The following is a 27,899-nucleotide window of genomic DNA, read 5'->3' on the forward strand; positions in this document are numbered from 1 at the left end:
CTGTGTGACAGTGTGTCTGTTGTGTACAGGTCATCTGTGCGACAGTTTGTCTTGTGTACAGGTCATCTGTGTGACTGTGTCTGCATCTGTGTGACAGTGTGTCCATATCTATTGTGTATAGGTCATCTGTGTGACAGTGTGTCCATATCTGTTGTGTACAGGTCATCTGTGTGACAGTGTGTCAATGTCTGTTTAAGGTCATCTGTGTGACAGTGTGTCAATGTATGTTGCGTACAGGTCATCCGTGTGACAGTGTGTCAATGTCTGTTGTGTACAGGTCATCTATGTGACAGTGTGTCAATGTCTGTTGTTTAAGGTCATCTGTGTGACAGTGTGTCTGTTGTGTACAGGTCATCTGTGTAACAGTGTGTCTGTGTCTGTTGTGTACAGGTCATCTATGTGACAGTGTGTCAATGTCTGTTGTTTAAGGTCATCTGTGTGACAGTGTGTCTGTTGTGTACAGGTCATCTATGTGACAGTGTGTCTGTGTCTGTTGTGTACAGGTCATCTGTGTGCTCTTCTTCAGCTTTTATTTTAGATTTAGTGATGGGTGGTAGTTACAGTATAATTTCTGAGAGTTTAAGTTTGTGGTAAACAATCAGCTTTGTCATGACCTGGACAATTGTATGACCCTAAGGTTTTTGATAGTTTTGGGGCAATATACAAAAATTGAGCTATCTTTTTAAGCAATGATCCTCGACATTAGGGCATGATGACTAAATCAACCAAGTCAGTGACCACCCAAACCATTAACCCGACTCTTACAAAAAGTATGGGTTGCTGTGGACCATTGAAACACTGAATCCCTCAAGATTTTCTGGGAACTTATCATGAACTTTATATACAGATAAGACAAAATTAATTAGGTTAAATTGGTAAGCTGATGGTAGGTCCTTTTGTGCTGGTTGATTTCTGCTCTGGGAGGTTAAACGCAGAAGGCAGCTGATTGCTGATTGTCAACTGGTTCAAGATTATCAATTTACACAAAAAGAATACCTTGTATTGGTTGTCATTTTTAAAAGGAAGTCATTAAGTCACACTGTCTGTATAAGAGGTATTATCATGAGCTCTCCAATCTATACAGGATCACATTAGTGTTAGTACAGTTAGTACACGGACTTGCCTTGTGTTCAAGAGCAGAATAAAACTACATACTTAATTATTAATTTCTTCCAGCATGGGTATTTATGTATTATGGTTAAGTCGTTTCTGGGGCAGATAACTGACAAGTGTAATGAATCTTCACCACTGTTAATCTGACAGGGAATACAGTATCTCTTCTGGGGGGAGAGGGAAGCTTTTAACTAGTGATTCTTATCCTGTTATTTGAATTATCAAGATGAGTTTCAGAGTGAAAACAATGATAGTAAAAGACCAGCTGTATTATTAATGTGCATCTGTAAGAAGGAGTCCATCTCGATAGCAAGGTTTACTGCACAATGAGGCAGTTATCTCTAACCATCTACCCCAGGGTAGAACTGATCTTAATGATTTACAAGCTAAGTAAACAAATGGCTTGGGTTTTGTTTGCACATAGTTTCTGAATATACGGCACTACCAGGCATTTTGTTGGACAAAAAATGAGTGATTTGTCTGAGAAGAAAGGTGTTATTGAGATAGAGAGATAGCTAGGAGAGAATTTGTCCCCTGAAATATGAGCAGTGTCAATGTAGATTTAAGATGCAGCTTATTAGGGAACACACCTGCAGGGCTTAACACATGACCAACTTAACTTGGTGATACAAGGGGTGAAGGAGGACTTGCACAGGCTGTAGGGAATAGGCCATGTGTTAAGGGTGGTGGCTGGGGTGCATGTTGAGATGGACGTGGGGTGACCAGGGTATGTGTCAACAGACACGGACACACTGTCACACAGATGACCTGAACACAACAGAAACGGACACACTGTCACATAGATGACCTGAACACAACAGAAACGGACACACTGTCACACAGATGACCTGAACACAACAGACACACTGTCACACAGATGACCTGAACACAACAGACACACTGTCACACAGATGACCTGAACACAACAGACACACTGTCATACAGATGGAAATTGAAATTGGGTGTGGGATGTGTAAAGTCTCTGTCGTCATGGGGTTTTGGTGACCAGGGTGCGCCTTGTTGGGGCTAGAGTGATTAGAGTGTGTGCCTTGTTGGTGGGGTGACAAGGGTGTGTGCAGTGTTATGGATAGGGAGACCAATGGGGGTGCCTTGTTCTGGGTAGGGAGACTAGATTGTGTGCCTTGTTGGTGGGGTGACAAGGGTGTGTGCAGTGTTATGGGAGGCAAGGAGGTGTGCCTTGCTGGAGGGACAGTGACCAGGGTGTGTGCCTTGTTGGGGGTAGGGAGACCAGGGTGTGTGCCTTGTTGTTGGTAGGGAGACCAGGGTGTGTGCCTTGTTGTTGGTAGGGAGACCAGGGTGTGTGCCTTGTTGGTGGGGTGACAAGGGTGTGTGCAGTGTTATGGGTAGGGAGGCAAGGAGGTGTGCCTTGCTGGAGGGACAGTGACCAGGGTGTGTGCCTTGTTGGGGGTAGGGAGAGCAGGGTGTGTGCCTTGTTTTAGGGAGACCAGGGGATGTGCCTTGTTTAGGGAGACCAGGGGGTGTGGCTTGTTGGTTCGGAGACCAGGGGTGTGTACCTTGTTGGTTCGGAGACCAGGGGGTGTGCCTTGTTGGTTCGGAGACCAGGGGATGTGCCTTGTTTAGGGAGACCAGGGGGTGTGCAGTGTTGGGGGTAGAGAGACCAGGGTGTGTGCAGTGTTGGGGGTAGAGAGACCAGGGGGTGTGCAGTGTTGGGGGTAGAGAGACCAGGGGGTGTGCAGTGTTGGGGGTAGAGAGACCAGGGTGTGTGCAGTGTTCGGGGGTAGAGAGACCAGGGGGTGTGCTGTGTTGGGGGGTAGAGAGACCAAGGGGTGTGCTGTGTTGGGGGTAGAGAGACCACGGTGTGTGCAGTGTTGGGGGGTAGAGAGACCAGGGGATGTGCTGTGTTGGGGGTAGAGAGACCAGGATGTGTGCAGTGTTGGGGGGTAGAGAGACCAGGGGGTGTGCTGTGTTGGGGGTAGAGAGACCAAGGTGTGTGCTGTGTTGGGTGTAGAGAGACCAGGGTGTGTGCAGTGTTATGGTTGGGATGGACATTGGTTTTTCCCTGGAGGATGTTGTGGAAAGGGTCCATGTTTAATTGCTTTTGTCATGGGTTTTCAGATTTGAAGCACAGATATTATTATGACCTGAAATCTGAATCTGAAAACATAATATTTATCTCAGGAATGGTGTTTGAATGGTTTCTTTATGAGACAAAGTCCTTGACTGACAGACAGAAACTGCTTCAGTGTGAAGTAAAGGTTACAATAAGCAGATACTATAGGCTGAAATATTTAGCCGCACACAAACATCCACACCCAATTAGCTGGTATCAGAACTACACAATATATGCCACAAAGTCACTTTAACCTTTATCATTAAACAGATTGGTTTTTCTTTCTAATTTTATAATTATTGACATGATTGTGTGATATTTCATTCAATAAAAGATTTGTTATTCAATCAGAGATAAAATATTTTGATAGGAATAAATGTATACTATTATTCTTTTGCTGGTGTTATGTCCAACCTGAGTATCATTATCTCCCCTGAATGTACTGTTACCAGCTTTACTTCCTGCATAGACTAAACTTTAGTCTCTCTCACTCTCAATATAATATAGCTGTAATAGGAGTTCCTGTACGTTTTCCTTAATGTCCTTGTTCAGTGTTTTGATGTTCCAGCATAATGAAATATGTATACACAGATTAAACTATTAGATAGAAATGTAGATTAAAGAGCGGATATTTATGGAGAAAATGTTATTTTGATGGCACAGCAATGGAGGTGATATTGTAACTGTGTCTTCACAGACTGGCTTGTATTACATACAGCAGTAGAAACAGTCCTGGAAAAATGGAATTGGAAAACAGATGCACAATTGTGGGTTTTTAAAACAAGTGTGGCTGAAAAGTTCTAAGTCTAACTACGAAGCATGTCTAGTACACCCTTAACAGTGTGCATGTATGAAGTGCAATACTTCCCATGTTTACAGGCTGCATCAGAGTGACTAGGTAGGCTCTGTTGATGGAAATGGACAACCTGGACTACCTATCGAGTATCGCCAACTGAAAGGGCCAACTCAAACAGCCACCCATGCGGATATGGTGTTCAATGGGGGAAGAGAGCAGGGTTTGAATTAAAACAAATTACCAGGTTGAATCAGAATCCACAGACTTACTCTTTAGGTCCTCATTAAACAAACTACAGCTTATTGTGATAAATAATTCAACACTCAAATTTACTGCAGGCCATAAGGACACATACAAATGTGAAACTATGGGCCCAACACAAGATCTACCGACAGGCACTTATTTTGAACACTGGAAGTGAGAGCCTTAAAGACGGTCCAAGATCAGGAAGACATTCTACAGCCACCAGTAAGGAAATGTTGATAAAATACTTGATATGATTATGGATGATCGTCAGCTACCCACATGCCACATAGCCGACCAATACACTAGGCACCTCTCATGAAAGATTTGAGAACATTTTGAGGAATGAACTTGGCATGAGAAAGGTTTCTGCATGCTGGGTTCCAGTGCTTCTGACATCTGAACAGAGATGCTCATTGTTCATCAGACTCATCTGATTTTGTTGAGCGATGGATGAGTTTGGGGTTCAGAACTATCAGCCAGAGACTAAACAACATTCAAAGCAGTGGAAACATCTAACCCCTCCGAAGAGGAAGGCAAAGTCTGTTCCATCAGCTGGCATGATTGGCTTTAAACTCCCTAAACATCCGGAGTCCCTTATTCACAGTTTTAGTACAGTCAGATTTCCACCTCTTCCCAAGCTTGAAGAAAGAACTGTCTGACAAGCATTATGCAAATGATGATGACATCATTTCTGCCCTTGAGGACATTTTGAACTTGGAGGAAACCATCTATACCAGTGTGATCCAGGCACTCCAGCATCATTGTAAGAAGTGTGTGGACCTTGGCCGGATTATTTTGAAGTAAAAAAGAGCAACCAAGTCCTTCAATGCAGTCTACCAGTCAGGTTCAGAACTTTTCAGCCACCCCTCATGGTATTCTGAGTTGACCTTTCATCAGGCTGCACAAGCCAAGCAACTGTGTAATAGTTTCATGAATGGTGCTGTACATCAGCGCACACATTATCAAAATTAATTTTCAGGCTTTGTTTATGATAATATGGAGGCAAGAACAAAAATTGGAAGCAATTATGTCCCCTCACAACAGGCAACCCCCACCTGTTACAATATAGATGCTGGTAAATAGTGTGATTTAATTTCAATAGTAGTGTTTTGTGTTTCAATATTTAATAAACAATATTGCGCTTGGAAGGTATGACTATGGTCTGATTAGCCTATTATATGTTTCCATATGCATGACTGTTTTTTGTGAATGCTCTTCATTTTAGAAAGCTCAATATTTACAGACAAAGCACAGATTCTTTTGCAAAGGGAAAAGCTTAAATGCCCTTAAAATGTTATTAACTATTTTATTAATGAATGATTGTGCATATTATTAATAAGAAGTTCTGGCAGACCCATCAGTGATTGTGAAAACTTATAGTTATCTAAAATCACTGAAATGGAATTTCTTGAATATGCTAGTTTCTTTTGTTTTAAGCTCATCTGGTTAAAGGAGCCACATGATCTTGTCATAACATATTGTCTGTATGGCCGCTGCTATACAGACACCTCCAACATGTTGACACGTTGTGCTCATCTGAACATGAACATGGCTTGGCATGTTAGTCCATCTGGCATTAACTTTGGTATTTTCAACTTCTCTGAAACTGTAGATGAATTATCCCAGCTCTGGTTGTATCTAAAAAGTGCTCATAGAATTCTGATCTGATTTGAAACAAGCCTGCCACGGCAGCCATATTGAAAATGTCATTTATTCCCATTAATTAGCCATTTCTGCATGTACCATGAAATTTGATATGCAGCAAGTATGTGGTGTGTGGAATAACATAAGATGCATTTTTTGTGCATATTTTTTACCAAGCTACAACCTTTGATCCTCACATGATACCATTTATCTAGTTTTACTGCATTTTAACATGTTTGAAACCTCTCAGTTTATTAAACTGCAATTTTGTGTTTGTGATACCAGCAATGTTGTCTCAAAAGTGAGCTCACAGAATTCTGATACAACTTAAAACATGACTTGCCAATACTGTAATTTGACAACATTTCTCAGATTTTTCTGCGAATGTTTAATTTAATTTAAAGTAATTCTGTTGCATGACATAATTACTAAAACATGTTATGTGTTGCTGTGTAGAGTCATATTTGTCACTACTTCAAACACTGACCAATGGTGCCTTGTAGTATCGGTCAACATGTAATTTTGACCATCTACAAAGCTAGTTATTCATGTACCATGAATTTAATGAACATGCTTTGAAAATGTCTCTGCAGTAGACCTCTGTCATTTCGTTGCATTTCCCTCTCTACCCTTATATGACCATTCGGATCTAACATAATAGACCGCCTCCGTGGTCTAATGGTAGAGCGTCCGCCCAGAGAGCGGAAGGTCCGGGGTTCGATCCCCAGCCGCGTCATACCAAAAGACGTTAAAAGATGGTACTTGTTGTTACCCTGTCTGGCACTCGGCTAAAACAAGGACTGGTCAGCTCGAAATCAATATACTATGTCTGAGTGGGGTATTCATGTTAAAACTGTGGCATGGCATCAGTCTGGACTAGTACAAGCAGCCACACACACACACACACACACACACACACACACACACACACACACACACGTGCATGCACGTCGCTATATAAGTGCAATAATCTTTGGCGGGACGTTAAACCCCATTTCACCTCACCTCATCTAACATAATATTCCAGAAACATTATGGTGAGCTACAGTGCCTTTTGACTCTAATTTTCACATCTTATCTGAAAGAAGAAAGGCTATGATGCTGGAATTAAATGTTTTGGGTATCATCATCTGTATCAACATTGCCAAATATAGACCATGTGAACATTAATTTTATAGTTTTGTTTAATATTATATCAATGCCACACTCTCCTCCAGAATCAGTTGCATCCGTTGTCCATAGGCCTAGATGTCCATTGTCTTCATCTGCAAAAAGATCATATTTTCAACCCCTTTTCCAGAACTGCTTCACTCTCGAAATGTTTAAAGATATTCTTCTCCGAAATCACAAGGCTTATAAGGCTGAAACTTTGCATAGTAAACTATGTTCATGTTTTTTTCACTGAACCCATTTGATGGATTGAGTTGATTTTTCCTGTGGGTGTTCCCTGACGTTTAGCATATTTTTGTTTTTTCAAGACATCAGAATTTGAAAATACCAGATTTTAGTTGAAAAGAAATTCAGTTGTTTATTTATTTCATTGAAAGAGCTTCTTCTCCATAAATAAAGAAAGCAATAAAGATCAAATTTTGCATGGGTGTGCCAAGGAATTTTCACAGGGTGTCCAATGGATTTTACCGGCCATATTGTTGGTATTTGGGACCATTCCATTGTCCTGTTTAAGCAGATAAGCTATCATGATATGGTTTTACTGGTCCTGACTTGATCACCAACAGGCCGAGTTGATAGAGGTGTAACTTTGCTGACTGGTGCATAAAGGTGGACATCAAGTCATAATGTGATGAGGTGCAGTGGGGTAGGCAAGTGGTTAAAGTGGTCGCTTGTCATGCCGAAGGCCTGGGTTCCATTCCCCACATGGGTACAATGTGTGAAGCCCATTTCTGGTGTCCCCTGTCGTGATATTGCTTGAATTAGCTAAAAACGGCGTAAATCCATACTCAGCCACTCACTCATAATGTGGTGGGACAAGAAGACTTAAGATGTTACAATGGAATTCCCTTTCTGCACATGTCAGTAGTATGTCATCTTGATTAAATGTATCTTGCAAACAAACAATTAATTGAGTTCACATTGTCGTGCCCTGTGTTTTTATTACACAAACCTACATTCACACCGTTAGTTTACTCACACTATTTGCCTTGTAGCTAGTATGCAGGTAGTATCAACATGTCCTGTGATGTCTTTAGCCGATTGTATCTTTCTTCCTCAAAAACCGAAATTCAGAAAAAGAGCCCACAGCTCAATATATTTTGCTGGGGACTTCCTGTTTTTGTTTTTGTTTTTAGTTGTTGATTTCATGGTGATATGTGATTTATTTAATAATCCATAGAAGAGATTATGAGTTCATGATTTAAGAGGAATTCATTGTGATGCCTAACTTAGAAATTCTTCTGTATATATAATGAAGAGAGTAGTTACATGTAGTTATTCGGTGTGTTAAAAATACATTATTATTTTCAGTTCTGTCAGAATTTGTTATGATGAAACCATAGACTCTGATTATCAAGAGCACTGACCTCAAACGATGTACTAATAACCTAATCATACTGAGTATATTCTTTTTTTCCCTTGAAAATGAATCAGATTTATCATGTTTGTCAATTTTATGTAGTTTCAAACAATTTCTGTATTTTTTTTCTCCCTTCATACAAATATATTGATCAAACTGTTCATTTTCCTTAAGAGTGAATTAAAGTTAATGTAATTCTGTACTAGATATGGCCAAAGAAACTGGTAATTTTCTATTGATTATTTGGGTCGATAGAGGTCCTGACAAGTGTGCCCTAAGTGTAATCAGTTCTTGTGTTTCCTATACGCCATGTATCCTTTCGCTCTTTTCACCCACAAAACGTATAATTCCATCTTTTTCAGTGATGACACCTAGACTAATTTTTCTCTCTGAAAATGACAAGCAGAGATTAGTTAGACATCACATTGATTTGTCCTTTTGAAAGTGTGTCCTTTCTGTCACTGGTTGTCTGTCCTCATCAGATTACTTAGATTTGGACGTGCAACCTAATAATTATCTATATTTCATCACGCCCAAGATGAAATGTTATTGAGGGTCATCAAGGGTCATCGCAGGAGCAATCTTTAGTCCGTTTGAAGGACCTAAGACTCTATAAGATCATGCAGAGGCAATTATTTGTCCCGAACCTATAAGAACATTAATTGGCTCTATTCATATGCCGAAAAGACATCACCCTGGTCCGAAAGGTCGGCCAAACGTAGCAGCCATATTATTACATTAAGTGAGTCAGTTTGTTTCGAGAGTTATGGACCTAGAGTTTCCCATCTGCCCCTGGGCCATAGAAAGAGCCTTTCTATTCTAGCATGGCAAATGAAGGACGACCTCTGATATAGATGAATTTAATATTCCATCTGTATAATGAAAGTGAACAGGCTTTACCCAGGACCTCAAATTATTCATCATGCGAGGAGGTAATGACCTGCCTTGTCAAATTTGGTTACTCCAAACCCGTATGCGTGGCTAAATTTTCTGCGATTAATCAGATCCCCCCAATCACCCTAATGGTGCTACTTGTGCTATTGCGTCAGTGTAGGGGAATTCATATGTACGAACCTAGAGCCATCGGGATATTAATGGAGGTTCAGATTGGCATTAGAATGTGCTTTGTCCGCTTGCGTTTTGTCTATAAGAAGTGTCATTTGCCTTGAAATTGAGAAATCTGGAGTAAACAAATATTTTTGTAACTAGGATCTGGTGACATTAATTCCACTGAGGTCTTTCGGGGGTCAGAAAGGATCGTACATCATTTTATAATGATTATTTCATGTCTCAGGGAGCTCTTGTAATCACTACTGTGAAATGAGGATAGCGAAAGCTACTGACAAAAATTCTGCGATGAAGTTGGTTAAATATTGTTTCTAATTTGTCAAAAGTTGTAGATTTTCCTATTTTATATTAGTTATTGATCCATTATTCTATTGATCTGGGTGTCTTAATGCTGTAAAGGACTGTAAGAGAACATAAATTGCTTTGAATTTCATCAGGGATTATGTGCATACACTTGAAATCTCCCATTAGCATGAAGGAGGGCTGAAATATTACATTTTTCATCAGATAAAACGTTATCTTTAAATTCAGTCTGCAATTATTAACATTTGCGAGAGAAATTATTTAATTACTTTCTTTTTAATGTTCATTTATGACAGAAATTCAATGGAAATGAGATTTTCCTATGTCTGATGGTCATTAGCACGAAAAACACACATTTATATGTACTTTCTTGGCATGAACTTTTGTCCACCTAGAGAAGTTTTCAGATTCAGTTCCTGACTTAATGAGTACTTCATGCCTTCAAAATAATCAAAAACTCATCAGCTTTTATGTTTTTTTGGCAAAATAATGATATTTTTTCAACATTTTGTGTTGTCAGCAGTATTTTCATCAGATGTGTTCTATTTTCAAGTTGATTTGATAATAGGCAGGTTAATCACATCTCCTGTTGTGAGGAAGTACATAGACTTCTAAGTTTGTATCTATGTTATTACAGATAACAACCATATTAATTGTGCAGATGAACCTATGGTATTGTGTGAATCCATGGTGGGATATGGAATAAATACTTTCAACAAAGTAAGTAAATCAGTGTTGGGTCTGAAGGGGTAGTTCAGTTGAAGGTGCTGCTATTGATGACGCTTGAATAGATTCACAACTTGGATACTTATGTAGAAACACTTCTGGAATTATGATCCTTGAAATATGCAGAATATTAGTTACCCTAGTGAGTGCAGCAGACCAGGAGTTTCTTACCCTTATGTTGAGTAAGCAACAATAGTTTTCCTACCATTACCGTATTTTCTTGAGTATAGTGCACACTTTTTTTTCCAAAAATCACAGCTGTGTAGAAGGGGGTGCGCATTATACACAAATTAATGAGTTTTGATGTTTTTCCCCCATGGAAAGACATTACCGTGAGCACGTATAACACCGGAAATACCATGTCAACAAATCCATACTGAAGTATGCAAATTAATCATGTAATTACACTGTCTGGCTATAAAAAGTGTTCTTTGTATATCTGGACTTATGTTTGTAAATTATTTCATTAATTTTATTCAAAATTCCCTTTAATATTGTTTTAATTAATTTCAGCAAAATCGTGTTTGAAGCGATCGGAAGATCACACAACTCACGGTTATTAACAGCAACCACGGTCAGATTACCAATATTGACGCCTTGAAACGAACTTTTGTTGACAGAGAATGGATACATATATCATAAATGCCATAATGTGACTCGTCAAAAGTCATATTTGTCTTTGTTGGACAATTCTATGTCAACACGTAATTCTCATGATCACGCGATCACGTGCACAGGAGCCTTGACGGTGACTGGTCAGACTGGTTCCATGTAAAAAATAATACCCGGCAATAGCGATCAGCTGCTTCGCTTAGGGTTATTATTATTTTAAATATGTTTAGTAAAAGCTGCATCTAAATTAACAAGAAGTTGGAATATATTATTCCTGATAAAAAAATAGTTTCAGATAGATTTTGCCGATCCTTGCATTAAAATCCTGTAAAGTTATATCATTGGGTGTGTCTTTACCGAATCACCGGTAGATTCCAAGAAAATGTGTGTACAGCTGATTGCTTTGTCTGGCTTAGTTTACGAGAAAATACACAAGGTAATCTTAATCCCTGGATATAATTCAATGCCCAGCAGAAAAAAAATACAATTTAAACGGTAAATCAACATGTCTGGTGATTTTTTATCTCAAATTTCGAATTTTAACTGACCAAGTTTCTCATCACCCGTTCGTTTGCCGGACTTCGCTAAAGGGGTACTGTGTAAAAAAATTTCTGCACTTGGTTTTTGAAATATTTTTTTTCCAAAATATTGAATCCGCTAGAGGTGGGTGCGCATTATACATGGGTGCGCACTATACTCAAGAAAATACGGTATAATAAGTAAGCACCAATACTTTCCTGCCCTTCTGTTGAGTAAGCACCAATAGTTTTCCTTCCATTATGTTGAGTAAGCACCAAGAGTTTGCCTACCATTATGTTCAGTAAGCACCAATAGTTTTCCTACCATTATGTTGAGTAAGCACCATGTGTTTGCCTACCATTATGTTGAGTAAGCACCAATAGTTTTCCTACCATTATGTTGAGTAAGCACCAATAGTTTTCCTACCATTATGTTGAGTAAGCACCAAGAGTTTTCTTACCCTTATGTTGAGTAAGCACCAATAGTTTTCCTACCATTATGTTGAGTAAGCACCAAGAGTTTTCTTACCCTTATGTTGAGTAAGCACCAATAGTTTTCCTACCATTATGTTGAGTAAGCACCAAGAGTTTTCTTACCCTTATGTTGAGTAAGCACCAATAGTTTTCCTACCATTATGTTGAGTAAGCACCAAGAGTTTTCTTACCATTATGTTGAGTAAGCACCAATAGTTTTCTTACCATTATGTTGAGTAAGCACCAATAGTTTTCCTACCATTATGTTGAGTAAGCACCAAGAGTTTTCTTACCCTTATGTTGAGTAAGCACCAATAGTTTTCCTACCATTATGTTGAGTAAGCACCAAGAGTTTTCTTACCATTATGTTGAGTAAGCACCAATAGTTTTCTTACCATTATGTTGAGTAAGCACCAATAGTTTTCCTACCATTATGTTCAGTAAGCACCAATAGTTTTCCTACCATTATGTTGAGTAAGCACCAATAGTTTTCCTACCATTATGTTGAGTAAGCACCAATAGTTTTCTTACCATTATGTTGAGTAAGCACCAATAGTTTTCCTACCATTATGTTGAGTAAGCACCAAGAGTTTTGTTACCCTTATGTTGAGTAAGCACCAATAGTTTTCCTACCATTATGTTGAGTAAGCACCAAGAGTTTTGTTACCCTTATGTTGAGTAAGCACCAGTTGTTTTCTTTCCTTTATGTTGATTAAGCACCAGTTGTTTTCTTTCCTTTATGATGAGTAAGAACCAATAGCTATATGCAGGTGGAGTAGACCAGTAAGACGTGACAAGGAAAATGTATTGTCAGGGCTTCCTGGAAGTCAGTGCCTCATTAATCAGTGTTTTATTTGTAGTTTACAGGGCAGATGTATTACACAAGGAATTACTTCATCAAGACTGGTCAGTATCAGGTCTTTCTTCAGGCTCATGTTGGAATTTGATTCAAGGATAGACTATTTTCATAATGTTTTAGTTTAGGCTGATGTGTTGATCTTCCCTGCAACCACAAAAACCAGGTAGGCTACCCCTGGAGCACTGTCTGAGGCTAGCCTATTATCATGTAATAGTTTAGGCTGACATTGGTCTCCCTCTTCCCTCCAAACACAAATCAGGTAGGCTACCCCTGGAGCTCTGTCTGAAGCTAGCCTATTATCATGTAATAGTTTAGGCTGACATTGGTCTCCCTCTTCCCTCCAAACACAAATCAGGTAGGCTACCCCTGGTAGCCGTGTCTAAGGCTAGCCTATTATCATGTAATAGTTTAGGCTGAAATTGGTCTCCCTCTTCCCTCCAAACACAAATCAGGTAGGCTACCCCTGGAGCTGTCTGAGGCTAGCCTATTATCATGTAATAGTTTAGGCTGACATTGGTCTCCCTCTTCCCTCCAAATACAAATCAGGTAGGCTACCCCTGGAGCTCTGTCTGAGGCTAGCCTATTATCATGTTATAGTTTAGGCTGACATTGGTCTCCCTCGTCCCTTAACAACTGTTCCTGCCACACCTGGATTGGATAAAGTGTGGCTGCATGTGTGGACATTTCCTCCTCACATGCGTGCTAGTTAACTTAAAGTATTCATTCATTTCTTGATGGGGGGCCCATGTGGCCAAGTTGCCTTAGATGTGCCAGTATCTGCTGATGCTGTGTTTGAATCCATGTGTCCACTTCTTCCTGATGATGATCCATGTTCTGTTCGTACCATACCTGTGTCTTTGAGTCTATGACCTGCACTGCATTGGGCTTTCCTCCCACATTAATCTGACATGCTGTGATATGACTGAAATACTCTTTCAAACTTGTGATTTTTCTTACTTTAGATTTTCTGTATATCCATAGCATTGAAATAGTAAATTTAAGAAATAAGTCATCTAGCTGCTTGTTTGTGATGATGGTCACCCAGACAGGTGTACTAACCTGGGGATTTGGGGGATTACACATGCCTTCAGCTAGGACAATCCTAGATGTGTTTGCTTGCTTGTTATAGCTTAGGAATCTCTGGAAGCATGGTTGTCCCAGTGCTTACTAGCAAGATCCTGGAAGCCAGAAGATCAACCCGACTTCATCAACTCACTATGTAACAACAGCATACAAATATATGTATACAAATATATGTATGAAGAAACATCTCCTAGCTTAATTAGTATTCAACTTTGGAAGCACTCTTAGTGCTTGTGTGTTGAATGTGCCTTAATAAGTCCTGATATCTCCAAATGCATTGGTACTGATGATGAATAAAATTATGCAAACTAAAAATTGTCAATAACTCTGCATGAAGTAGCTTCATCAGGTGTATGTTTAGTCAGACGAACCACGGATGTATAGATCTGACAGTACATTACCCAGTCTTGTGATATGGAAATAAGTTTGTTGAATATGGCAATTAAAGATTTAATGAATGTTTTGGTCTGTAACCTTCTTCTACATCAGTAATAAGTTTCCTCTGCCCCTTGAGTACCAGTGAAGTTTACTTTGTCAATTTATCTCTCATAAGGTTTCTTGTGAGTTGATTTAGACCAATCAAATCCCTTTCTGGAGGTCAATGGGTCGGAGGTCAAGTTAGGTTTAACAAGCTTGGTAACTACAGTGCAGGCATTGACAAAGTGATTAATTGTAGATCAATAGTGCTTTCAGTATGTAATTGATTTTTGATCAATAAGTCGTTTCCATATGTGTTATTAGTAACAGGCCTAATTACCACCTGACATGGGAGCTTACATTTCTAACGATGTGCTTCTTTCACCACCCTCTATGTAATGGTAGTCAGGGACCATGATACGGTGGATTTGTAGGTGAAAGCATTTATGGAAGTGGATCGCCATCCTCACACAAAAACAATGTCTGCAAGAATTCATGACTGTACAGAATGATCAAATCTATACACTTGCTGTAATTGCAGATGTTGAAATTACCCATGTCATTGATCTGAGGGCACATTTAGTCTGTCTCCCAGACTCTAGAGAATATGTTAAAAAAGGAATCCAGAAGTCTAGAATGATTTGGCAAGTCTTGATTGTCTCAGTTCGGAAGTTAAGCATTGTCCTGGGCTCCACTTGGATTTTATTTTGTCGTTAGTAGGTATATTTTTTTAAATAAGATAACCTTTGTTCTGGGGCTAAATGATCGTCTAAGGGCACATTGTACAGGTACAGAGTTCATGTACAGCAGTTTCACATGCTTAATGTAGTTTTTGAAGATTATCGTTAAAGGTAGTTTGATTGTACATTAAGCCTAGGCAAGTTGTCCCTGTCATCTTGTCAGTGCGATACATGGAGATGTTAATACATTGGTTGATAGACCAATGAATTCAATCGTACCGTTTCATCAGAAACATCAGATGTCAATTTCATCTGAATTGTAAAACACAAGCAAAGAGGTTAACAAAGTTAAAACGTTGTTCATTATGTCACTTGTTTTAAATTTCAGTGGAGCAACATTTTCTCCCCTCCATACAACCTAATTTAAGGTGAAATAACATCTGTCCCTCCTAGTGGTAAGACCTGCCTGACTGCAGATTAGATGGTTTCAGTATGTGACCTAGCATGTCACCAAGCTTCACGTCAACTAGCTTCATGTCACCAAGCTTCATGTCACCAAGCTTCATATCACCTAGCTTCATATCACCTAGCTTCACATCACCTAGCTTCACGTCACCTAGCTTCACATCACCTAGCTTCATGTCACCTAGCTTCATATCACCTAGCTTCACGTCACCTAGCTTCACGTCACCTAGCTTCATATCACCTAGCTTCACATCACCTAGCTTCACATCACCTAGCTTCATATCACCTAGCTTCAAGTCGCCTAGCTTCACGTCACCTAGCTTCACATCACCAGCTTCATATCACCTAGCTTCATATCACCTAGATTCACGTCACCTAGCTTCATATCACCTTGCTTCATATCACCTAGCTTCACGTCACCTAGCTTCACGTCACCAAGCTTCACGTCACCTAGCTTCACATCACCTAGCTTCATATCACCTAGCTTCACATCACCTAGCTTCATATCACCTAGCTTCACGTCACCTAGCTTCATATCACCTAGCTTCATATCACCTAGCTTCATGTCACCTAGCTTCACGTCACCTAGCTTCATATCACCTAGCTTCATGTCACCTAGCTTCACGTCACCAAGCTTCATATCACCTTGCTTCATATTACCTAGCTTCATATCACCTAGCTTCACGTCACCTAGCTTCACTTCACCTAGCTTCATGTCATCCAGCTTCATCTTCAGCAACCCATGGTTGCCGTACAAGGCGACTAATGGGATCGGGTTCTCAGGCTCACTGACTTGGTTGATACATGTCATCGTATCCCAATTGTGTGGATCGATGCTCACGATGTCAGTCACTGGATTGTCTGGTCCACACTCGATTATTTACAGACTGCCATCATATAGCTGGCATATAGCTGAGTGCGGCGTAAAAGAACAAACAAACAAACATCATGTCACCTAGTTTTGGGAAATGGTTAAAAAGTTTAAGATTGATTTTGGTTTGAAAACAATAATCCGTCACTGATCAATGAAAATTCATGATTAAGAACAGAGAAGTTTTACATTTAGAACTTTTTTTTTCAAGTATCCCTCATTTAAATAACAATTAAAAATGGCAAAATCTTCAATAACATCTAACTATGCACAGCAACACTAACACATCTACTTGGAAACATTGAAAACAGAAGACCTTGAAATAAATGTATGTTCTATTATCAAAATGTTTAATCTATGTGTATATTATTCTCCAATTTATTATCCCCACAAATTCATCGTAATGAAATAAGAAATGATTAAAAAATGGATAAATTGGAACAACCTTGATGGCTTGGTTTGTTGTTGTCGTGGTTTTTGTATTCAGTTCTTGTGTCCTGTGCACTAAGAAAAAGTGGAGGATTTTGTCAGTATATGTACAGTGTAATGAGAAAGAGAAGTGATGCATTATGCAGATGCACATGTGGTACGGTCAACAACAAAAATGTCGGATGAAGCCATGTGAGCTAGGTTTTTTCTTCTGGTAGACCAAATCCTCCACATTGTATTAATGTACAGTAACAAGTTGTCTATCTTGCTCACAAAAAAAGTGGTACCAGCCAAACCAGGTGTCACTCAGAATATGCATTTTATGAAAATCTAATTTGTGTAAGCTAAAGTAGCATATATTGTAAAGGCCCACTGAATTGTCTTACATGCACAAGAATATCAGGCCACAAGGACGCTGTTGTGGCCCATATGGTGATGAAAATTGCTGAAGGACAGCGCATAGATTGTTCTTAGCTTGAGTAGTTCACTGGCTGATGGTCATGAATGTACAGATGTACTTTGTTGTTGTCAGTTTACATGAGAAATGAATCATGTGCACTTACTGTCATTGGAGATATTGTTATATCTACAGGCTGCATGAACAGGATAATTACACTTTCAGTAAAGAAACTTCAAGGTCTTATTTTCAGCCTGTAATTACGCTACAATGCTGTTTGTAGTCAACCTCTAAGTCTTTAACGCAATAAAACCACTTTAATGGCTTTGATACTGCATGTAACGTCAGCTTGGTGGAACCCTTTGTCCTAATTTCAAACATTTCACACACTCAGTATGATCAACTAAAAAACAAGAAGTTTATCATGAGTTTGCAGCCTGTTGATTTAACATGCAATAGATGTTATATAATTCATTTAGATTGGTATCTGATTGCTAAATGAGCTACCAAGTATGTTTAACTCTCAAGTTCACCAGAAAAATGTCTGTTCATCTAATCCTATGTTGGTAATTTACAAATATATTCCTTTGACACATTTCTAACAAAGAATTAGCCTAGACCAAGAAAATACACCCTGGGGATGTGTTTATAACATAAGCAGACAATGAAAAGAAGTTTATTGTTTTTTATTCCTGTGTGAATTTTTTAACTACTTGATTACTTATTTCATTTTGTGTTTGAATGAGACCGACATGTATTCCACAGGTCCTTGTTCCTTTGGTCAGATGGGATGCCAGGTTCAGAGGAGACAACCTTAACCCTGTCTGGCATCATGTCTTGAGTACAGCGTTGTCCCGTATTCCCTGACACTTCTACCTGACCCCTTGCAGGGAAAGGGCTGATGTGGGCTCCACTTCCATCCACAGCTGAATATTGCATACACCAACTACCTCAACAACTATGTCTCGCTTAGTCATGGAGAATGAGGCTTAACAGCTAGAGCCTGTTCTTATGGACTGTGTCTGTATTTCAATATGACCACTACAGAAACCATGTTGAGAAACACTGAAAATATCTCTTTTTCTTCTGCACCTGTATTTCAATACAGCTGTTATGGTTGTCATGTACAAGCACTGGGACTTTGGTAAGACTTGATTTGTTACAGTTAAACTGGCTGTTGTCATCACTAAATGCTGAAGGGATTGGACAGTTCTTCTAGGGTCCTGTTCTTCAAGGTCATGGAAATGCATGGCTCATCTTTACTCCCTCCCAATAAGGGGCATGGTGGCCCACTTGTCTGATGTCTTCAAATAGTTTCTGGGGTCACATGTTGCCCTGTCGTCTAAGTACCACAATTCGCTGTGCAGAGTTGCGTCCCTTGGACACACCTGAAACATATGATCATGAGTTGGAATCCCCTGATTATGTTTCTAGGTTTGTCAGCAACATACTTATGCTTGTGGGTTTCACCAAAGTGGTAAACATCTAAGACCTGCATCACTTTGTGGTTTCCTCCCACATGAAGCTGACACAGTATTTTATGAATGGAATACTGTTCCAAGCAGAGCTAAACCCAACCATCATTGAAATAGTCCTGGATGCCAGGATCCTATTGTCAGTGGTTTTGAATGAGACCCACTTATGATCCTTGGTTTGTCAGCACAAAATTGTGAATGGCTACATTCTATGTCACTTAGGTCTACCTTATGTACAACAAGGAGGGAAATAACTAAATCACTGTTCAAAGGCCAACTGTCACATTCCCAAACTTTACTAAACTGATCATAGACTTAGGATAGCGGTCTGCAACATTGGACACTAATACAAAGCCTGGGTCAAGTTAAGTTTCTGTTTCAGTTAGCTTCGCATACATCAGCACTTAAAGTTACTGAAAATATAGTCAAGTGACAAGTTCGGGCTACGAAAAGTTGTAGTTTTCGCACAAACTTGGACAGTCTATAAAGAGCTATAGTTCTGTTGTAGGAAACGTCACAGGAGACATAAAACTCAACTAACCAATACCAGGATTGATAGGAATTTTAACATGGCTGTCGCAACGTCACTTACAAAATGAATCAAACATTATTGTGGACTTTGGTCAAGTTGATAGAGGAGTCTAGAGACAGAGGAGGGTGTGAGGTGTTGTTATTATATGTAGGTGTCACATGTCCACACTGGTATTTATTGCAATAATAAAATAACTGAACTTTCATCAACTGAGTGTTCGGCATCAGATATTTTAAGGAGACCTTCACCACAACAAATACTGAGTTTGTTTACATAATTGGAACAGATGCAGTGATGAATGCACTAGATTGCTTGTGGTAGTTTGTATTGCCCCGCATTGAAAAAAGTGTATACTATTCAACAATATATGTCATTGAAATAAACCTGTTGGGGCTGTTTTATTACAATTGAATTAAATTCCTTGCTCCAGCTTTTCAGTCACACTCATGGTTGGTATTAATTGAGTTTCTTTCTGTTCCCATCCTGTAATTAATATAAAATTATTTCATTTGAAGCTCCGATCTGTTGTTAATGAATAGACATGGACCTTTGAAAAGATGGATGATTGTATGATTTATCTATAACTGAATTTGTCAGCCATGTTATCCAACTCAGTAATTGGATCAAGGATCTGTGGAACTCTTTGTTCTGTTGTACATGTAGAGATGCACAAATATAATACAAAATAGGAAGAATGTTTAATATAGAATCAAAATAACTTATATATCTTTTATACACACTTCTGCTATATTCATTATCAGTTGATACTAATATTTTATTTGAAAAATTCCATTTTGGAATGACCTTAATTTCGTTTGTAAAAATCACATCCCAGTACTATGTCATACCTGTAATGTTAAGTATGTTTGCGAAGGTTTCAAAATTTCCTTTCAAATCAGAATACAGAGAGAGACACATTTAAATGATAATGAATTATTCTTATCAACTTTATTGCAAAATCCATTTGAAATTGATATTGAGTATGCAAGGAAATAAATGAATGTGTAATCCATGTGTAGTAATGAAAGGTGCTCGGACCTCTTGCCAACAACCTCATTCATTTTACCTTTTAAAAACATATCCAGATTTGGATGTCGTTTCCTCAACTCCCTAGCTCTTTCTCACGATTCAGAGCAATCATAAAAGAATAATTTGTCGATCCAGAGAAAAAGCAATCTCTATTTCACTGTCAGTCCAAGAGAAAATGAACTATATGAGCATTTTCAAAAGGATTAAAACTTGCAGCACAATATGAGCTTGCTGGTAATGCCTGTCTTATAATTAGTCATCCAGATGTAGTATGTTAGACCCTGAGACCACCATGGTGGATCACAGTTTCTAATTAAAACCATCGCCTACAAATAGTGGAGGCTAGATGAAGGGCTTGGGGAAGGGAAGGGTAGATTAACTATTTTCATATCAAAATGTGACCTTAATGTTTAGGTATTCCCACCTGCCCAACTGCCATGGCTGATATTTGCTTTGGTACTAATCTTTCCTACATCAATGTCGGAGTTCCATGGCGTGCTTTTTGTATCACTTCCTGTAACTTAATAAAGGCCATTTGTATGGCAGTTTCAAACACCCCTCGTAACTGTTAAACCAAGCATTTTATATGGAATATTTATGGTGTTGGGCCTACGACATAAATTGCTTCAGTTTCATAAGTCTTGCGATGAAACAAAATGCATATGTTGGTTTCATTTTACTGCATAGTGTTTACCAACAACTGTTTTTGTATGTTGGTCCTATTTGTCCAGTCTTCCCGGTTCTTAATGAAGGAGCTCTGCAACCAGTATTATGTGTATTTAAGGGGGTCTTTTTGTAGCAGAAATAAATCATTCAAAATGATGTTATAAAATATGTCATGTTTTTCCGCATAGTTTTCCAGTAACTGTTGTGTCATTCTATCAGTGAGATTGTACTGTAAATAATCATTTTATGAAGGTCATAAATTTATTTCAAGTGTCCTGTTCAGGAGCAATTAATTTTTGTTGCTGACATTCATGATTTTGTTTGAGGGAAGCAATGAGGAATGATACATCGATTATTGACAGTTGAGGGGCACAGGTGGCCCAGCGGTGTAAGTTGCTGTAGTTCACAGTGTAGATTTGCATCCCTTAGTCATGCCAGGATCTGCTGCTCATAGGTTTGAATTCCAGATAAGCTTTGCTTATGATACTAGTTCTGTTAGTGACATTGATTTGCCAAAGACCTCCTTTCTTCAGGCCTTCCCCATACATTAACTTGACACACCATGATATTACTACAATCCTCTTCAAGGCACACAAGTGTCAGTTGCAAGGTTTAAATGGCAGCATCGTTATATTCTGTTGGAACAAATGCCACAGCCTGGTGTTATGATGGGCTACACTACATTGTTCCAGGTTCCAAAATGCATCTTTGTCACATCCAACAAAGCTCAGTTCAGTGGAAACGTGACCAAATCAGATGTTACTATTGCAGGTCATTGTGATGCCACCTGGTGTTATTAAAATGGTTGAACAAGTTTTATATTTGTAATCTGCATTAACCAACAATGCAGATATACATCACCAGGTGCCATGGAAACGGTTGAGCGAGTATATATCCTAACCTGCATATTGATATCATTGATGGAACTCGCAACATATATAACTCCCATTTAACTATCTCCCCCTCCCCTTACCATACTTCTATAGATCAGTGTGTCAGCTATACAAAACAAAATCTGATACTACTGTTTGTCAGACACTGGAATATGATATAATTTCTATACCTGTCCATCTGTACCTTGGTTCCTTGATCATAGATCCAGAAAAGGTTTCAAGAAATTTCACTCTTATAAACTAATGTCCAAGTTTGCAATTTGATTACTTGGAGACATGTGTAAGAAATGCTGATTCTTATGGCCCAGTGAATAGTGTATGAACTTTAATGTCTGTATGTATTTACATGTATTTACTTTGTACGTCCACTGTGGCATTGTCATCAGCTGGTTCAGTAGCTCTGGCTCACATGTTCAAGCATAATATGCTTCCATTACGGGACCAATATTGGGCGGGGGTGGGGGTGAGAGGCTGGGATTTTGTATCAAGATTAGGTATTCATTCAGCTACAAAACCACAATTGTTTAAAACTATGGGCCTTAAATTTTTACACCTTACAATAACAATGATCTAAATTTTGTGGCAGGTAATTTCTTTGGGGAGAGGGGGCATTCATCCCAGGGTTTGGGTAAGAGGAGGGCTAGGTCATGCGAGAGGGGTTTGATAATTGGTGGGCTAGGTCATGTGAGAGGGGTTGGATAATGGGTGGGCTAGGTCTTGTGAAAGAGGTTGCATAACAGGAGGACATGGTCTTGTGAGAGGGGTTGGATAACAGGAAAGCTTGGTCTTGTGAGAGGGGTTGGATAATGGGTGGGCTAGGTCTTGTGAGAGAGGTTGCATAACAGGAGGACATGGTCTTGTGAGAGGGGTTGGATAACAGGAAAGCTTGTTCTTGTGAGAGGGGTTGGATAATGGGTGGGCTAGGTCTTGTGAGAGTGGTTAGGTAACAGGAGGGCTTGACAATACTTGTTATCATTTTAGTCAATTGAGATTTGGGCTTATAATGAAAGTCATCAATAAAGGTTTATGTTTATAATACAATGTCAACAGTGTGTTTTCTTACTTTCAGAGCAGAAAAAACCTCATCGAGTCAAGTCCTAACAGATCGGTAATTCTTTACATTTTCATATACAAAGATATGAGCAAAGTACTGCCAAGTACTGTCTCTTAGTAAGCAACAAGAAACAAGGTACACAATCTGATATCTGTGTTAGTACAAAATTTACAGGTTCAAAATGACATGCTGTAGAAAGTACAAACGTACAAATGATTTTTTTTTATAAGAAAATAAGGTGAGAAAAGAACATTGATATGGTCTTACAGAAACATTAGACTTCATGAATCTTTCCCCTCCTCTTCTACCTCACCCAGTACACCTTTGCCCTTGTGAAAAGATGACCAGAATATGTTAGTGTTCCTCCTAATCTATAAATGTTTTATCGCAAGCTAACAAATCATTATTGCTTCATGCTTTTGAGGATAATGCTGATTTTCGCACGAAGTGCATGTTGCTGATATTCGTTTAACAATTCATGTTGAAAGGACTATGTAGCTATCACTTATTGTCTTTGCCTTCTGCATCAACATTATGTCTCAAAATTACACTGATCCACACTAAAACAAGTGCTGGATAGATGCAAATGGTGAACAGACATCCCAGGGGATTCCGGATTAGTATTGGTCCCCATCAGTCTATCTTGTGCAACCATCTTAATGACATAGATCATCAGGCTTGGTTGATGGCCTGTGATCGTACCCAAATGGCATGGATTGTTGCTCACAATATCAATCACTGGTTTGTCTGGTCCTGACTCTATTGTTTATGGGCTGCCGTCATGTTGCTGGAATATTGTGGAGAGTGGTGTAAAACTACAAACTGAGAGAATGCAGTATACCGAACCCCTTCCGCCAGTTTGGTAAGGGATTCCTCATTCCTTAGTGATGGTTTTAAAGATGCCATTTTTGTCTCCTATCTAAAATAACAGAGGGTTTGGAGAGCTTGCCCCCAAATCAACAGCTTGAGCATGTTACTAAAGAGTCCTTAGTGAAGATGAACAGTGAAAAAACATGCATATATCAACAGCCATACTTGAACTTCCCACCCGACTGTTTTACAAATGAAGAGTCAAGTTGGAAAGCGCCCACCATATAGAGGGCCATGGTCTAGACCCTCCTTGAAACATTTCAGGGGTTGTCTTTGTTGAAGAGCTTACCATAACTCCCAGTTTGGGATAGGGCTTATCAAGGTTTCCCCTTGAGATCAACTTTTTCTGACAGCCTTCTCCAGTTTAAAAATTTAGAAGATAATCTCTGTTTATAAGTTTTGAAGATTTGATCAGCTTTTATGTAATGAACCAAACTTATAAATGCCCTTATGACGAGGCGAAGTAAATTCATATTCTTTGCAAAGATAATCTTATCCATTTGAAATTGCGCTCCCTCATGTAGTTTGAATTTCTCAAAAAGATAAAAGTAACCTCAATGCTTGGACCTAAAAAAGGAGTGTTTGCCACAGCCCCAACTTCAAAACCTGTTCTCATAATTAGTAGCCACACATTCTTTCATTGCAAGTCGTGTATCTATAGGAACCCTAGGTTAATGAATACCTGTGCGTCTCTCGAATGTCACCAGCCGTCAATACGTAGGCACACCTGTTTTGATTGGTCTAATCACCCTCCCAGCGTCTGAATGTAATTACCTAGGGGTCACCCAGGGTCACCACAGCCTACCAGTTGACCCAATTTATTGCATTCAATCTGTACAAAGTATGAGGACTCTTTAATGGATGTGTGTGTAATTACCAAGTGTCTGGGAGCACAATGAGAAAACACAGAATATGATATTAGCTTGACAACTGCCTGTAGGTTTAGCTGAAATTTAAGATGTGCAAACAAGCTTGGGAGGGTGGGAAAGACTGGGTAGCTTCTTCCAGGCCACCAAGTTGATAAAACAATGTTTACAAAAGCAGTTTAGACCATAAAGATCCCCTTTTTTAGGAGAGAGTAAATGAGAAATGGCTTTAAAATGTTTTAAAGAAGTTCCTCACTGCTGTTAATTCCATCAAGTTAATTTGTAAGGAACAAGCCTCTCATTTCAATCATAAAAATGGCCATATTGTATTCATTGTGTGTTGGTTACAGCCAAGAAAAAAACCCTAGCTGAGTGTGAAACTGTTAGTGTAATACTATATGCTGGAAAGGTCTATGTGGGGGCTTGTTTGCTCAACAGATTGAAATCATAAAATAAACAGCTGCCTATAGATGGTGTTCTTCTTCTCTCATAACATGATGGTGCTGCATAGAATGTAAGCAATCATGTTACATTTTAATTTCTTTTCTTATGTTACACTTTTGTAAATTATTGAATTTGAACTCCTTGAAGCCATTAGGGTTAAACCAACATTCCTTAAGTATGTTAAATAAAGGTTTCTTTTTTCCTCATCTCAGCCTTCTTCATCATAAGAAAATTGAATTGATAAATACAATATTAACATATCTATTTGAAGCAGCTGTTCAAAATTGTGATCAGCATTTGACGACCTTACTTTAATACCTTGATTTAAAACTTTCATATTTTGAAGTCAGAGAGGATAATAAGGAATGCTGTTATTTGATGTTGGCAATCACTTATTTTTCTAAACAAAACTTTACCAACATTAGGAAGTAATTAGCGGAAAATAGTTTTGTGCATTTGCCAAGGATCTGTGTTGATCTCAGCTTGAGAGTTTCCACTGTCATGGGAATTGATTACTTTAACAGACTATTATTCAAGGGTTTCTGATACTGAATTGTTTCTGGTGTAGACTACCAGCACATGTGATAGTATTTCAATTAGAAGAAGATTTTCACATCAGTCATGCCTGAAACTGATGCTTCTGAATTTAATTTCATAATGAGGCATAATGTTTGATGTGTTGACAACCTATGGATCTATTCAGGATGGGACAGAAGTAACACTGGGAGAGAGAATCAGTTGGTTGTTGTTTAGACATCTACATAAGTATATCTATAAGAACATTGTCTTGAACTTTTACTAAATGAGTTTGATTCCTTATAAGAATTAGAGGGTAGCCCTATCATAGTGGGTTCCCTCAGGCTGAGATTTGAACCTCATGGATCTGTAAACAATTTAACAGTTGTAATAGACATGCATGGATTGCATGAGGGATGCTGCAATGCATAGATGAACATGCATTGACAGGCACACACACAAGTAGACAGGATGGGGTGCTTTTCTCTCTACCAATGCTTAACACTTCTTATAAAGACCAATGCGTTTAAGACAGTGAAAGTGTCTGAATTTGTGCATCTATATTCTTTACTATTACATCATTACCTTCTTGCAAAACAGTTTGGAAACATGTTACAAGCAAGAGATGTCATTGTTGTATTTTCAGCATTTGTAAAGTATGACTATATGGGAAGTCACCATGAACAAATAAAACGGGTACACATACAATTTGAATCTAGTGTTTTTATAGTTTGGATGTACCTGCTAGTCCTCACATCTTTTCACTTGTGCATTACCAAACATTATTTAATTTCCACATCTGTATCAGGGTAAGGCCGGGGTAACTCAGGTACTCGGGTTGGTTGGGTCCTCAATAGGATCCGGGTACCAACGGGACAACCTGGACCCTTGCTTTGTCATGGTGTACAATAGGACATGGTGTACCCAACTCTTGACACCTACAGCAGGTACTTGTATATGTTCAGGTAATAGCTGGTCGGGTACCAGGGTAGTAAATTTGGACTCGTCCCAGTCCTAATTTCTATTGTATATCATGTTGACATTAATGAAACAACAAGATTTTTTAATTCACACATTAGCTAAACACACTTTTCAAGATATGGTTATATGTAAAGTCATGAAACTGCTTTTCAAATAAGTTGTAACAAACAGTTAGATTTATTGAGTTTTAAAATTCTCTGTTTATGTTTTCATCTGATAGCAAAACAAAGATATGCAATACTCAACTTTGAAATCAAAAAAAGAAAAATGATGTATGTTCAATTGAAGTAATGTTGTAAAAGATAGATGTTCCTCCAATAAGGTTGGAATATTTTTTCTTCAAGAAAAGAGCTTGTCCTTTACAGCCAATGAGGTATTTAAGCTGACTGAGTCTAAAGGAAGAACCTCATACTTGTGAAATAGGATCCCTTCAATTCAATTGGAATATACCACACACAAAAAAGAAAGATGGATGGACAGTGGGATAAAAATGTTGGACTACCTCCCTGGTGAACTCATTTGGTGAGGAAACGTAGGGTAGAAGGGAGAGGCTGCAACATTGGGGTGTACTTCTAAGTGTGTTCCACAAGCATTATGGGCAAAACCTACATGTGAAATAAATTCGCTATGATTGGATAAAAAACATGCGTTTAATGAAAGCCAATTCAAACAATGGTTTGGATGTTTTTACGTATCGTGTAGGTTTCAAAATCATGTGATAGAATGCCAGGAAGTGGTACGTTGCTCAATTGCCCAGATGGCAAACATTCACGTACTGAGGCGCATATGTCGGGGTTCAAAAGCAGCATGGCCTCGGAAAGAAAATATCTTTGCCGCATTGTGTGTGTGGCAAACCATGAGAGGCCCTTGTCTTGGAGGTGTTCGAAATTTACCCTTATTATTTTTGCCCCAAAACTGAATACTTTAATCCATTTAAAAACAGCATTGAGTGGCTGGTAATTTCAATGTTAAAACCTGCCATGTGTCAACTGCAACAGGTTTGAGTATTTGACGTGCAAATGCAATAAATAGGAGTTTCTTAAGTGTAAACAAAACACCAATTGCTGTTTATTTATATTTTGGACAAACGTCAGTATGCCAGAGGTTAAAACATACTTAAAAGTTTAGCCATGGAAAATTCTGAGTATTTAGCTACTTAAAGATTTAATTGTTCTTTTCTTTTAGAAAAATTGCTGATATAATGGAAATATTTGAATGCTTTTAAATACTGAATGAAAATAGATTACAAC

General features: G+C 38.7%; 1 protein-coding gene across 4 annotated transcripts in view; it reads left to right on the forward strand.

Annotated features, from left to right (window-relative positions):
* LOC139454232 (serine-rich adhesin for platelets-like) overlaps positions 1-27,899 on the forward strand; it is a 117,577-nt gene that overhangs the window by 27,632 nt on the left and 62,046 nt on the right. The window contains exon 4 of one of the 4 annotated variants that reach the window (XR_011652448.1): positions 22,988-23,032. The exons of the other annotated variants lie outside the window; for them this stretch is intronic. The gene's annotated coding sequence lies outside the window, so the exon portion shown is untranslated. Of the gene's footprint in view, positions 1-22,987; positions 23,033-27,899 lie in introns of those variants that run through there. 4 annotated transcript variants of the gene reach the window in all.

The sequence above is a fragment of the Haliotis cracherodii genome, unplaced genomic scaffold (genome assembly GCF_022045235.1).
Source record: "Haliotis cracherodii isolate W230 unplaced genomic scaffold, xgHalCrac1.p SCAF_10, whole genome shotgun sequence".
Taxonomy (NCBI): domain Eukaryota; kingdom Metazoa; phylum Mollusca; class Gastropoda; order Lepetellida; family Haliotidae; genus Haliotis; species Haliotis cracherodii.